This window comes from Anolis carolinensis, chromosome 3, assembly GCF_035594765.1.
Source record: "Anolis carolinensis isolate JA03-04 chromosome 3, rAnoCar3.1.pri, whole genome shotgun sequence".
Taxonomy (NCBI): Eukaryota; Metazoa; Chordata; class Lepidosauria; order Squamata; family Dactyloidae; genus Anolis; species Anolis carolinensis.
In genome coordinates, this window is record NC_085843.1 from 275,005,541 (window position 1) to 275,019,200 (window position 13,660).

A 13,660-nucleotide genomic window follows, 5' to 3' on the forward strand; every position below is an offset into this window, starting at 1 on the left:
TTATCCTTGAATCGTTGTTGTTGTTACTTATACTTTTTTCTCAAAAGATGTTCAGAATATCTGTAGTAAAAATGTATATTATTAGGACTATTTAGATATAGAGTCTAGTTTCACAAAACCCAGAAATCTGAAATCTTCCTTTTTGTTGCTATTTTTCAAATTTCTACTAAATATTCTTGGCTAATATCTTTGTTTCATATGTGAAAACACAAAGTTTTAGTGTAATTAATGAATTTGTTAAGAAAACTCTGAATAATCTACCCCTGCTTATTTTTTCATACTACTTATACACTGACGCTATAATGTGACTTTGAAAAGTCTTGAAACTGCGGTGGCCACAAAACATACACTGATAATGAACACTGCACCATGCATTTAAGGATATACAGCACATTTTAAAGATCACAGGAAAGTCAGAGTTCAGCCAAATAATATGCTGTGTTCAATGTGATCACCTTTCTGGTCTCAAAACAGTTCCAGACCTGTCAGTCTAATTATTCACAATCTAAAACAATTCCTCCCAAAACGGTTCTAGGCTGCATTTATAGTGTCAGTATATATGGGCTCTTAAGACAAAATTAACAGAGACCTGGAATAACTATGGTGAAAATCAAGGAAGAAAGTGTAAATGTTGGGTAACAGTTCAACATTACAATCTTTTCCCTTGAATTATGTTGTCTCAAAATATTGCATATATGTGCTAGTTTTTGATTTGTCAAATAGTTTTTCAAAGGGAGAAATCAAGATTGATTTCTTCTTGGTCTCATTTATCTGTCTTTTTGGTGGTCTGTGATATCTGTAAAATAATCTTCTAGCATCACATTTCAAATGAGTTGTTTGTCCTGTGAGCTTTCTTCACAGTCCAGCTTTTAAATTCATTTGTAAAAATTATAAAAACTATGGGATTTTGACATTAGTATTCAATGATATATCTTCATACAATAGGATGTTCATACAAAAGGATCTAAAGCACAAAACTAGCTCAGGCTTGCCAGGGACATAAAAAACAATGAAAAAGGCTTATTTGCTTACGTTGGTAGAAAAAGGAAGAACAAGGAGGCAATAAGGCCTCTGTGAGGAATAGACGGGGTAATGCTGACAGGATAGGGAAAAGGCAGAACTACGTAATAATGCCTTCTTTGCTTCAGTCTTCTCACAAAAGAAAGCCGTCCTCAACCTCAGCAACGGGGAAATCCAACCCCAAATAGGGAAACCAGTTGTCCAGAAACACCTGGCCACTCTAAACAAATTCAAGTCCCCAGAGCTAGATCAACTGCATCCAAAAGTATTAAAGGAACTATTGGAATTTATTTCCACTGGCAATCATCTTTGAAAGTTCTTGGAGAACAGGAGAAGTCCCAGCAGATTGGAGGAAGGCAAACGTGGTCCCTATCTTCCAGGAGGGAAAAAAGGATGACCCAAACAATTACCGTCTGGTCAGCCTCACCTTGATACCAGACAAGATTCTGGAAAAGATCATTAAGGAAGTGGTCTGCAAACACTTAATAATAATAATAATAATAATAATAATAATAATAATAATAATAATAATTTATTTCTAGACCGCCCTCTCTCCCCAGAGGGACTCAGGGAAGTTAACATACAAATAAACGGCAAACATTCAATGCCACAATTTCATCACTAGTATCAAAAGTATAAAATAACAATAATATACACATTATAATAAAAATTCCTCCTTAAAAAAACAATAAATTTAAACATAACAGTCAGTAAAAACATTATTGCACAGAGTATATATACCTGGACTGATTTAAATGACCAAGTTACTTAAAATGTTCAGTCTTTGATCTAGTTTCACTTAGACCATAGCTGCTGTGGGGTGGCAGTTATGTTAATCCTCCTCTAGAAAGGAATGTGGCTGTTATGCCCCAGGACATGGTATATGCATCTGCCATACTGTGTTTGCCTTTAGTTTGGCCCTCTTGCTTTCTGTACCCCTAGTTATGATGTAATAGCTCCTCCCTTCTCTCTCAGGGCTGTACTTGTTGTCCTGAAGAGAGAACATGGCTGCTCAGCTCCTGGGAATTTATCATTTTTCACCTACTGTTGTGTGACATTTTGCAAGGTTTGCTCAGATTAAAGCATCTGGAAACTTGTCTGCGTCCCCTCAGTTGAGTTGAACACTTTCTGACAACATATATCTGGTGTAAGTACTGATCAAAATGGAGATAGCTACGGATCCTCCCACGACCTCACACTTGCAACCAAGTTATTGAGTCAGAATAGCGGTCATCGCTAATAGTCAATACGGATTTATCAAAAACAAGTCATGCGAGACTATTCTGATCTCTTTTTTTTGATAGAGCTACAAGCAGGGTTTATACAGGGAACGCCGTGGATATAGCGTACCTGGATTTCAATAAGGCCTTTGACAAGGTCCCCCATGACCTTCTGGCAAACAAACTAAGCAAATGTGGGCTAGGCAAAACTACAGTTAGGTGGATCTGTAATTGGCTAAGTGAAGGAACCCAAAAGGTGTTGTCGAAGGCTTTCATGGTCGGGATCACAGGGTTGTTGTATGTCTTTCGGGCTGTGTGGCCATGTTCCAGAAGTATTCTCTCCTGACATTTCGCCCACATCTATGGCAGGCATCCTCAGAGCTTGTGAGGATGCCTGCCATAGATGTGGGCGCAACGTCAGGAGATAATACTTCTGGAACATGGCCACACAGCCCGAAAGACATACAACAACCCTGCAACCCAAAAGGTGTTCACGAATGCGTCTTCTTCATCCTGGAAAGAAGTGACCAGTGGAGTGCCACAGGGTTCCGTCCTGGGCCCAGTTCTGTTCAACATCCTTATTAATGACTTAGATGAAGGGTTAGAAGGCACGATCATGAAGTTTCTAGATGACACCAAATTGAGAGGGATAGCTCCAGAAGACAGGAGCAGAATTCAAAATGACCTTAACAGATTAGAGAGATTGGTAAAAACTGACAAAATGAAGTTCAACAGGGACAAATGCAAGATACTCCACAGAAAAAATGAAATGCAGAGATACAGAATGGGGGACGCCTGGTTCGACAGTAGTACATGTGAAAAAGATCTTGGAGTCCTTATGGACAGGAAGATGAACATGAGCCAACAATGTGATGCGGAGGCTAAAAAAGCCAATGGGATTTTGGCCTGCAGAAATAGGAGTATAGTGTCTAGATCCAGGGAAATCATTCTACCCCTCTACTCAGGCTTGGTCAGACTGCACCTGGAATACTGTGTTTAATTCTGGGCACCACAATTTAAGGGTGATGTTGACAAGCTGGAATGTGTCTAGAGGAGGGTGACTAAAATGATCAAGGGTCTGGATAACAAGCCCTATGAGGAGCAGCTTAAAGGACTGGGAATGTTTAGCCTGCAGAAGAGAAGGTTGAAAAGAGACATGATAGCCATGTATAAATATGTGAGGGGAAGCCATAGGGAGGAGTTAGCAAGCTTGTTTTCTGCTGCCCTGAAGACTAGGACACGAAACAATGGCTTTAAACTACAGGAAAGAAGATTCCATCTGAACATTAGGAACTGTGAGAGCTGTTCGGCAGTGGTGCAGAGTGTGGTGGTGGTTCTTTCTTTGGAGGCTTTTAAGCAGAGGCCATCCGTCGGGGGCGCTCTGAATGCGATTTCCTGTTTCTTTGCAGGGGGCTGGACTAATGGCCCACGAGGTCTCTTCCAACTCTGTGATTCTATCTAGTTCCTCCATAACTGTCCTTCTAAGTTTCAAGTTTCTTCTGTTTTTCTGACTACATTCTGCATCTTTTAACTATTTTGATATTTACATACATAAAGTTATGTAAGTCCTCTATGGTTACTATTTTTGTTTCTTAATATTCAGCTATTTCCCTATTTTTAACTTTTTTCTTAACTTTCATCTGTAATTGTTCCAAGTCTTTCATATTTTTGAATAGTCCTCTGCATATCAAAATTAGTTGATATTCCTTCCCACAGTTTCCATACCATCTTCCTTTGGGTCTTATCCCTCTTTTTGTATGATACGTTTAATGTATAAATTATACAAATTGGGTGATAATATGCCGCCTTCACTGTCACCCTTGCCAGTTGAAAGACATACTGTTTTTCCATATTTTGTCCAGAGTACATGTTAAATTTTTGATTTTAGTCTGTCCTTAGCTGCTTGAAGAATTTCCTCTCTCATCCATTGAGGCTTCCCTTTGCTTTGGGCTGCAGATAGTATCTTTTTTCATTCTTCTCTGACAGTGGCTTCAGTCCAGAGTTTTTCTGACTCTTGGTTAATTAGGCTTAATAACGCAAATCTTTTTACTTTATCTTTAAATTCTGTGTGGATATTCTTCAGGTTGTATATTGGCATGATGTTCTTTAGTGTTCTTTAGCTTTAAATTTTGATATGATCAGTGTCAGAATCTATTCTTGGTTTTGTTTCTGCAGAGAGAATGGAGTGTTCCATATTCTGCAATTGTTTATGTAATTCATGTGTAATTTATGTGATTTCTGTATTGGGCATCAAGTGATGTCCATGGTAGTTGGCCTTCTGTATCCATGGATTCCATCACCCATGGCTTGAAAATATTGTTTAAAATTCCAAAAATCAAGACTTAATTTTGCCATTTTATATAAAAGACACCATTTTACTATACTATTCTATATAATGTGTTTGTACATCCACTAAACCTCAGCAGATACAACAGCCTCTTGGATTTTAGAAAAATGTGTCTGCAGTGCACATACTGTTCGTCTCACAAAATTAAATTGGTCCCTGTCCTACTTCATTTCTTGATCCTGGGACCAACTTTCCAACAGTCTTTGATTCTGTTGTGCTGCCTACTTTTGCATTCCAATCACCTATGACTAACAAAAAAAATCCTGTTTGGGAATGTGATCAATTTTCTTCTGGGCATGGCTGAAATCTGAAATCTTCCTTTTTGTTGCTATTTTTCAAATTTCTACTAAATATTCTTGGCTAATATCTTTGTTTCATATGTGAAAACACAAAGTTTTAGTGTAATTAATGAATTTGTTAAGAAAACTCTGAATAATCTACCCCTGCTTATTTTTTCATACTACTTATACACTGACGCTATAATGTGACTTTGAAAAGTCTTGAAACTGCGGTGGCCACAAAACATACACTGATAATGAACACTGCACCATGCATTTAAGGATATACAGCACATTTTAAAGATCACAGGAAAGTCAGAGTTCAGCCAAATAATATGCTGTGTTCAATGTGATCACCTTTCTGGTCTCAAAACAGTTCCAGACCTGTCAGTCTAATTATTCACAATCTAAAACAATTCCTCCCAAAACGGTTCTAGGCTGCATTTATAGTGTCAGTATATATGGGCTCTTAAGACAAAATTAACAGAGACCTGGAATAACTATGGTGAAAATCAAGGAAGAAAGTGTAAATGTTGGGTAACAGTTCAACATTACAATCTTTTCCCTTGAATTATGTTGTCTCAAAATATTGCATATATGTGCTAGTTTTTGATTTGTCAAATAGTTTTTCAAAGGGAGAAATCAAGATTGATTTCTTCTTGGTCTCATTTATCTGTCTTTTTGGTGGTCTGTGATATCTGTAAAATAATCTTCTAGCATCACATTTCAAATGAGTTGTTTGTCCTGTGAGCTTTCTTCACAGTCCAGCTTTTAAATTCATTTGTAAAAATTATAAAAACTATGGGATTTTGACATTAGTATTCAATGATATATCTTCATACAATAGGATGTTCATACAAAAGGATCTAAAGCACAAAACTAGCTCAGGCTTGCCAGGGACATAAAAAACAATGAAAAAGGCTTATTTGCTTACGTTGGTAGAAAAAGGAAGAACAAGGAGGCAATAAGGCCTCTGTGAGGAATAGACGGGGTAATGCTGACAGGATAGGGAAAAGGCAGAACTACGTAATAATGCCTTCTTTGCTTCAGTCTTCTCACAAAAGAAAGCCGTCCTCAACCTCAGCAACGGGGAAATCCAACCCCAAATAGGGAAACCAGTTGTCCAGAAACACCTGGCCACTCTAAACAAATTCAAGTCCCCAGAGCTAGATCAACTGCATCCAAAAGTATTAAAGGAACTATTGGAATTTATTTCCACTGGCAATCATCTTTGAAAGTTCTTGGAGAACAGGAGAAGTCCCAGCAGATTGGAGGAAGGCAAACGTGGTCCCTATCTTCCAGGAGGGAAAAAAGGATGACCCAAACAATTACCGTCTGGTCAGCCTCACCTTGATACCAGACAAGATTCTGGAAAAGATCATTAAGGAAGTGGTCTGCAAACACTTAATAATAATAATAATAATAATAATAATAATAATAATAATAATAATTTATTTCTAGACCGCCCTCTCTCCCCAGAGGGACTCAGGGAAGTTAACATACAAATAAACGGCAAACATTCAATGCCACAATTTCATCACTAGTATCAAAAGTATAAAATAACAATAATATACACATTATAATAAAAATTCCTCCTTAAAAAAACAATAAATTTAAACATAACAGTCAGTAAAAACATTATTGCACAGAGTATATATACCTGGACTGATTTAAATGACCAAGTTACTTAAAATGTTCAGTCTTTGATCTAGTTTCACTTAGACCATAGCTGCTGTGGGGTGGCAGTTATGTTAATCCTCCTCTAGAAAGGAATGTGGCTGTTATGCCCCAGGACATGGTATATGCATCTGCCATACTGTGTTTGCCTTTAGTTTGGCCCTCTTGCTTTCTGTACCCCTAGTTATGATGTAATAGCTCCTCCCTTCTCTCTCAGGGCTGTACTTGTTGTCCTGAAGAGAGAACATGGCTGCTCAGCTCCTGGGAATTTATCATTTTTCACCTACTGTTGTGTGACATTTTGCAAGGTTTGCTCAGATTAAAGCATCTGGAAACTTGTCTGCGTCCCCTCAGTTGAGTTGAACACTTTCTGACAACATATATCTGGTGTAAGTACTGATCAAAATGGAGATAGCTACGGATCCTCCCACGACCTCACACTTGCAACCAAGTTATTGAGTCAGAATAGCGGTCATCGCTAATAGTCAATACGGATTTATCAAAAACAAGTCATGCGAGACTATTCTGATCTCTTTTTTTTGATAGAGCTACAAGCAGGGTTTATACAGGGAACGCCGTGGATATAGCGTACCTGGATTTCAATAAGGCCTTTGACAAGGTCCCCCATGACCTTCTGGCAAACAAACTAAGCAAATGTGGGCTAGGCAAAACTACAGTTAGGTGGATCTGTAATTGGCTAAGTGAAGGAACCCAAAAGGTGTTGTCGAAGGCTTTCATGGTCGGGATCACAGGGTTGTTGTATGTCTTTCGGGCTGTGTGGCCATGTTCCAGAAGTATTCTCTCCTGACATTTCGCCCACATCTATGGCAGGCATCCTCAGAGCTTGTGAGGATGCCTGCCATAGATGTGGGCGCAACGTCAGGAGATAATACTTCTGGAACATGGCCACACAGCCCGAAAGACATACAACAACCCTGCAACCCAAAAGGTGTTCACGAATGCGTCTTCTTCATCCTGGAAAGAAGTGACCAGTGGAGTGCCACAGGGTTCCGTCCTGGGCCCAGTTCTGTTCAACATCCTTATTAATGACTTAGATGAAGGGTTAGAAGGCACGATCATGAAGTTTCTAGATGACACCAAATTGAGAGGGATAGCTCCAGAAGACAGGAGCAGAATTCAAAATGACCTTAACAGATTAGAGAGATTGGTAAAAACTGACAAAATGAAGTTCAACAGGGACAAATGCAAGATACTCCACAGAAAAAATGAAATGCAGAGATACAGAATGGGGGACGCCTGGTTCGACAGTAGTACATGTGAAAAAGATCTTGGAGTCCTTATGGACAGGAAGATGAACATGAGCCAACAATGTGATGCGGAGGCTAAAAAAGCCAATGGGATTTTGGCCTGCAGAAATAGGAGTATAGTGTCTAGATCCAGGGAAATCATTCTACCCCTCTACTCAGGCTTGGTCAGACTGCACCTGGAATACTGTGTTTAATTCTGGGCACCACAATTTAAGGGTGATGTTGACAAGCTGGAATGTGTCTAGAGGAGGGTGACTAAAATGATCAAGGGTCTGGATAACAAGCCCTATGAGGAGCAGCTTAAAGGACTGGGAATGTTTAGCCTGCAGAAGAGAAGGTTGAAAAGAGACATGATAGCCATGTATAAATATGTGAGGGGAAGCCATAGGGAGGAGTTAGCAAGCTTGTTTTCTGCTGCCCTGAAGACTAGGACACGAAACAATGGCTTTAAACTACAGGAAAGAAGATTCCATCTGAACATTAGGAACTGTGAGAGCTGTTCGGCAGTGGTGCAGAGTGTGGTGGTGGTTCTTTCTTTGGAGGCTTTTAAGCAGAGGCCATCCGTCGGGGGCGCTCTGAATGCGATTTCCTGTTTCTTTGCAGGGGGCTGGACTAATGGCCCACGAGGTCTCTTCCAACTCTGTGATTCTATCTAGTTCCTCCATAACTGTCCTTCTAAGTTTCAAGTTTCTTCTGTTTTTCTGACTACATTCTGCATCTTTTAACTATTTTGATATTTACATACATAAAGTTATGTAAGTCCTCTATGGTTACTATTTTTGTTTCTTAATATTCAGCTATTTCCCTATTTTTAACTTTTTTCTTAACTTTCATCTGTAATTGTTCCAAGTCTTTCATATTTTTGAATAGTCCTCTGCATATCAAAATTAGTTGATATTCCTTCCCACAGTTTCCATACCATCTTCCTTTGGGTCTTATCCCTCTTTTTGTATGATACGTTTAATGTATAAATTATACAAATTGGGTGATAATATGCCGCCTTCACTGTCACCCTTGCCAGTTGAAAGACATACTGTTTTTCCATATTTTGTCCAGAGTACATGTTAAATTTTTGATTTTAGTCTGTCCTTAGCTGCTTGAAGAATTTCCTCTCTCATCCATTGAGGCTTCCCTTTGCTTTGGGCTGCAGATAGTATCTTTTTTCATTCTTCTCTGACAGTGGCTTCAGTCCAGAGTTTTTCTGACTCTTGGTTAATTAGGCTTAATAACGCAAATCTTTTTACTTTATCTTTAAATTCTGTGTGGATATTCTTCAGGTTGTATATTGGCATGATGTTCTTTAGTGTTCTTTAGCTTTAAATTTTGATATGATCAGTGTCAGAATCTATTCTTGGTTTTGTTTCTGCAGAGAGAATGGAGTGTTCCATATTCTGCAATTGTTTATGTAATTCATGTGTAATTTATGTGATTTCTGTATTGGGCATCAAGTGATGTCCATGGTAGTTGGCCTTCTGTATCCATGGATTCCATCACCCATGGCTTGAAAATATTGTTTAAAATTCCAAAAATCAAGACTTAATTTTGCCATTTTATATAAAAGACACCATTTTACTATACTATTCTATATAATGTGTTTGTACATCCACTAAACCTCAGCAGATACAACAGCCTCTTGGATTTTAGAAAAATGTGTCTGCAGTGCACATACTGTTCGTCTCACAAAATTAAATTGGTCCCTGTCCTACTTCATTTCTTGATCCTGGGACCAACTTTCCAACAGTCTTTGATTCTGTTGTGCTGCCTACTTTTGCATTCCAATCACCTATGACTAACAAAAAAAATCCTGTTTGGGAATGTGATCAATTTTCTTCTGGGCATGGCTGGAGTATAAAAAGGCCGGGGGGGGGGGGGGGAGAGGCTTGACATACATGGCCGCAAATTCTATTCTTCTGTGCTGTTCACAGTGAAAGTGGCCAATATGCAGGTTATATGTCTGTGTACTAGATGTTTTTATGGGGTAAAATGATGGCCTTTATCCTCAAGCTCCCTGAAGATCAAAGGAACTTGGCATTATCCTTCTATCAAGAGGCACAAGCTTTAGTTGCACAACAAATCAATTCAGCACATACAGTGGGACTATGCATATAAAGTCATCACTGGTGCAGTAGCCCTTTGTCTCTGGATGACAACTCAGCCAATTGCAATGACTTCCAGTCCAGACCCTTTTCCATCTTGAGCTCCCAAATTACACCATCATTATTCCACTTGGTGGAACATTAACACAAATTCTTGGGTGCTTTCCCTCATTTGGTTGTGTCACAGAGTTTTCAAGTATTCCATACACTGAAGTGTTTTAACACCCCCTCCCCCCCCCCATAGCTCTATTGCAAGAGCTCAAGGCTTTACTTGGGAAACGTTTTCGTTGCAGAAGTGATAGCTTCTTCTCAAGTACTTCATGGTTCTGAAAAGGGACTGTGGTCTTCACCTGATTTTGGCCCTTCATATGGTTAATTGTATCAAACCCTAGAAATTCAAGATAGTAATGCTAAACTCCATCTTGCCATTTTTTTGCTTGGAGAAATCTAATATTGGTGGTAAATGCAGCTGGCCAGAACCCAAGGCAAGAAGGCAGTAGAGCCAGAGGGTTGCCATGGAGACCTATATTACCAGGGTGTGGTCAATACCTAAGAAACAGGAAAACTACCACTTTGTGTTTCAATATGGTAAATAAGTTTGCTTATTGAATCGAGTAAGATGACTGTGGAATACCTTAAAAAAACTCCACAGGACAAGTCATTTCAAAAACAAACACAGTGCAATTACTGCTCCCACGTGACACAATTGAGCAATGTGATTGACAACTTAGAAATGTGCAAGAAAGAGCCAGCTGTTACCCCAAGAAGTTATTAAAGCAGGGGTTCTCAAACTTTTTCAGCCATGGAGACCCCTTCTGCCATGCAGTATCTGCACTATCAAAACACCCTCAACAGATGGCCACCCAGCCTTTGTAGTAGTAGAAGTAGTGATGGTAGTAATAGCAACCTCAGGGGCCATCTAGCCAGCCCCCCTTGTGCTATGCAGGAAAAGCACAAAACACTCCATAGCAGATGGCAATTCAGCCTCTATAGTAATAGTAGTAATAGTAGTAGCAGCAGCAGCAGTAGCAGCAATAGGGGCAATCTAGGGGACATCCAGTCCAATCCCCTTCTGGCATGCAAGAAAAGCACAATCAAAGCACCCCTAACAGATGGCCATCCAGGCGCAGTAGTAGTAGTAGTAGTAGTAGTAGTAATATTAGCAGAAACCCCAGGGGCCATCCAGTTCAACTCCCTTCTGCTTTGCAAGAAGAGCACATTCAAAACAACCCCTGAGCGTTGGGAGCGAAATAGGGTTTTGGAAGCAAAGAAAAGGGGAAAAGGGTCTGGGTGGCGAGAAAAAGAGTCTGGGTGGCAAAGGAGGCAGGGGAGAAAGGGTCTGTGTCCCAGGAGGACACTGCTAATGATGCTGCTGTTTCAGCAGTTCTAAACTTTAATTTCCCTGCATTTCTCTGGAGGAGGAAACAGGAGGCAGCGGGAAGCAGTATGGCACAGTGGAGCTCCTCACAGTCACTTGCTGAGCCCTAAGGGCTCTGCAGAACACAGACTGAGAATCCCTGCACTAGAGGATTGAGGGAAAGAGCCAAGTGTGACCCCAAGAGGTCACTAGAGAGTTTCCATGGAGACCTAAATAAGCCAGGTGTGCTCAATACCTGAGGACAGAGAAAGTACTGCTTTGTGGCTCAGTCTGGTGAGAAACTTCTCTACAATCATAAAACTAACAATTACTTTTAACTAAAGCAGAACTGGTTTGCATCAACAAACCTAAAAGATGTGTACTTCCACATCAGGATAAGGCCATAACACTTCAAGTTCCTAAGATTTGCAGTATGCAGTGATCTCTATTATTATAAGATATTTCCTTTCGGACTTTTAACTTCTTGAAATGCATGTCTGTGGTATCTACCACATGCATGTCTGTGCTCAGGGCTTGAGTGGTAAAGATCTACCTATTCCTGATGGCGTAATCCTCTTGGACAAGACTTCTGGGATATCTATATAATAGTGTGTCCTCTTCATGACTTAGGACTGAATGTGAACTCTATTTTGGAACAGACAAAAAACATTGATTTCATATGGCTGTCGTTTACATTGAGCTTTCTTACCAGTTGTAAGAATGAGAGACTTCAAAAAAGACTTCAAGTGTTTTCTGTTCTTTGCTCTGACTGTTTAGAGATTGCTAGGACTTATGGCTGCAATGACAACAGTCATTTACCTGACTGAACTACTGGATACTCAAGTTCTGGTTCTTCTGATCCTTCAGTCCTATTCGCCATTGTCGGTTCATGCAGCTCATTATATGATCACCTTTCTCTGCTCTGGTGAATGACATTGAGCAATATTCTTTTGGGTGGTGCTGTTCATGAGGTGAGGAGTGGAAATTTTGTCCTGTCTGAGAATACGGACAGAATCTTGGCAAGATGAGAGCAATTACATGTATTTTAGAACCTTTCCTTTTCTGATTCGTAAATAGCCCAGAGAGTGACTGGCTGAGTATGTAATGGGAATTGTCAATCACTCATTAAAACAAGGCAAAGTTCAATCAAGCCTAAAGGAGGAAGTAATGAGACCATGTTGAAAAAGCCCTTCCTGAAGCCACTTACTGGTCAGCCTCCCATATTTCATTTTCAGACAAGATGTCAGAATGTGTGATAGCCTTTCAATTACAGAGGTTAGTGGATAGTCAGACTACTGAGATCAATTTTGATCCTTCAGGGCCACTTTGTTGGGATGGGAATTTTAGGGACCATATTACAGTGGCTTCATTCTTTCTTGAATAGAATCATAGAGTTGGAAGAGACCTCGTGGGCCATCCAGTCCAACCCCTGCCAAGAAGCAGGAAAATCACTTTGAAAGCACCCACAAGAGATGGCCATCCAACCTCTGTTTAAAAGTCTCCAAAGAAGAGCCTCTACCACACTCCGGGGCAGAGAGTTCCACTGCCAAACAGCTCTCACAGTGAGAAAAGTCTTCCTAATGTTCTGGTGGAATCTCCTTTCCTGTAGTTTGAAGCCATTGTTCTGTGTCCTAGTATCCAGGGCAGTAGAAAACAAGCTTGCTCCCTTCTCCCTATGACTTTCCCTCACATATTTATACATGGCCAACATGCCCAGCTTTTTAAGTTGCTCCTCATAGGGCTTGTTCTCCAGACCCTTGATCATTTTAGTCCCCCTCCTCTGGACACATTCCAGCTTGTCAAGAGTTGCCCAGAATATGTCAACTCCTTTGCCATGTACCTTTGGAGTCTCTCATGGTTTTATCTCACCCTCCATGTTATTTAACATTTACTCTGAGGCCATAGGTCTCATAGATGAGCATGGAAGCAAGTGATCAAACCAATACTCTTAGGTAATAGAACCAGGATCTGTGAGGATATAAGTACAATATATAGAGCCAGGAAGCTGATTCTGTCCCAGAGTTTAGGAGAATAATCATACATAAGGCTTGTAGGACTATGGACAGATCACATGATTTGGGGGTCAAAACATAATATGTTTTGACCCCCAAATGACATCTGTTGATATTGTTGTAAAGTTTTCATTACCTTTCCAAGGGTCCATTCTGCATGGCTGAGAGATAGAGATCTTACATCTGAGTGTTGCCTTCCTTTTACTTCCTTTCTGATAACCTTTTTCTACCTAGGAATGCTCATTGGAGAGGAATTGCTGCTTGTGAAAGATTTGGTTACTTGGAGAGGTTGAATCTAGGAAGAGAGGTTGCTGGGAGTTCCAGTTCGGGAGTCTAAGGGGAGGGAGACTTGATGAGGTTCTTCTGGTCCTTGTTTTAAGGTCTG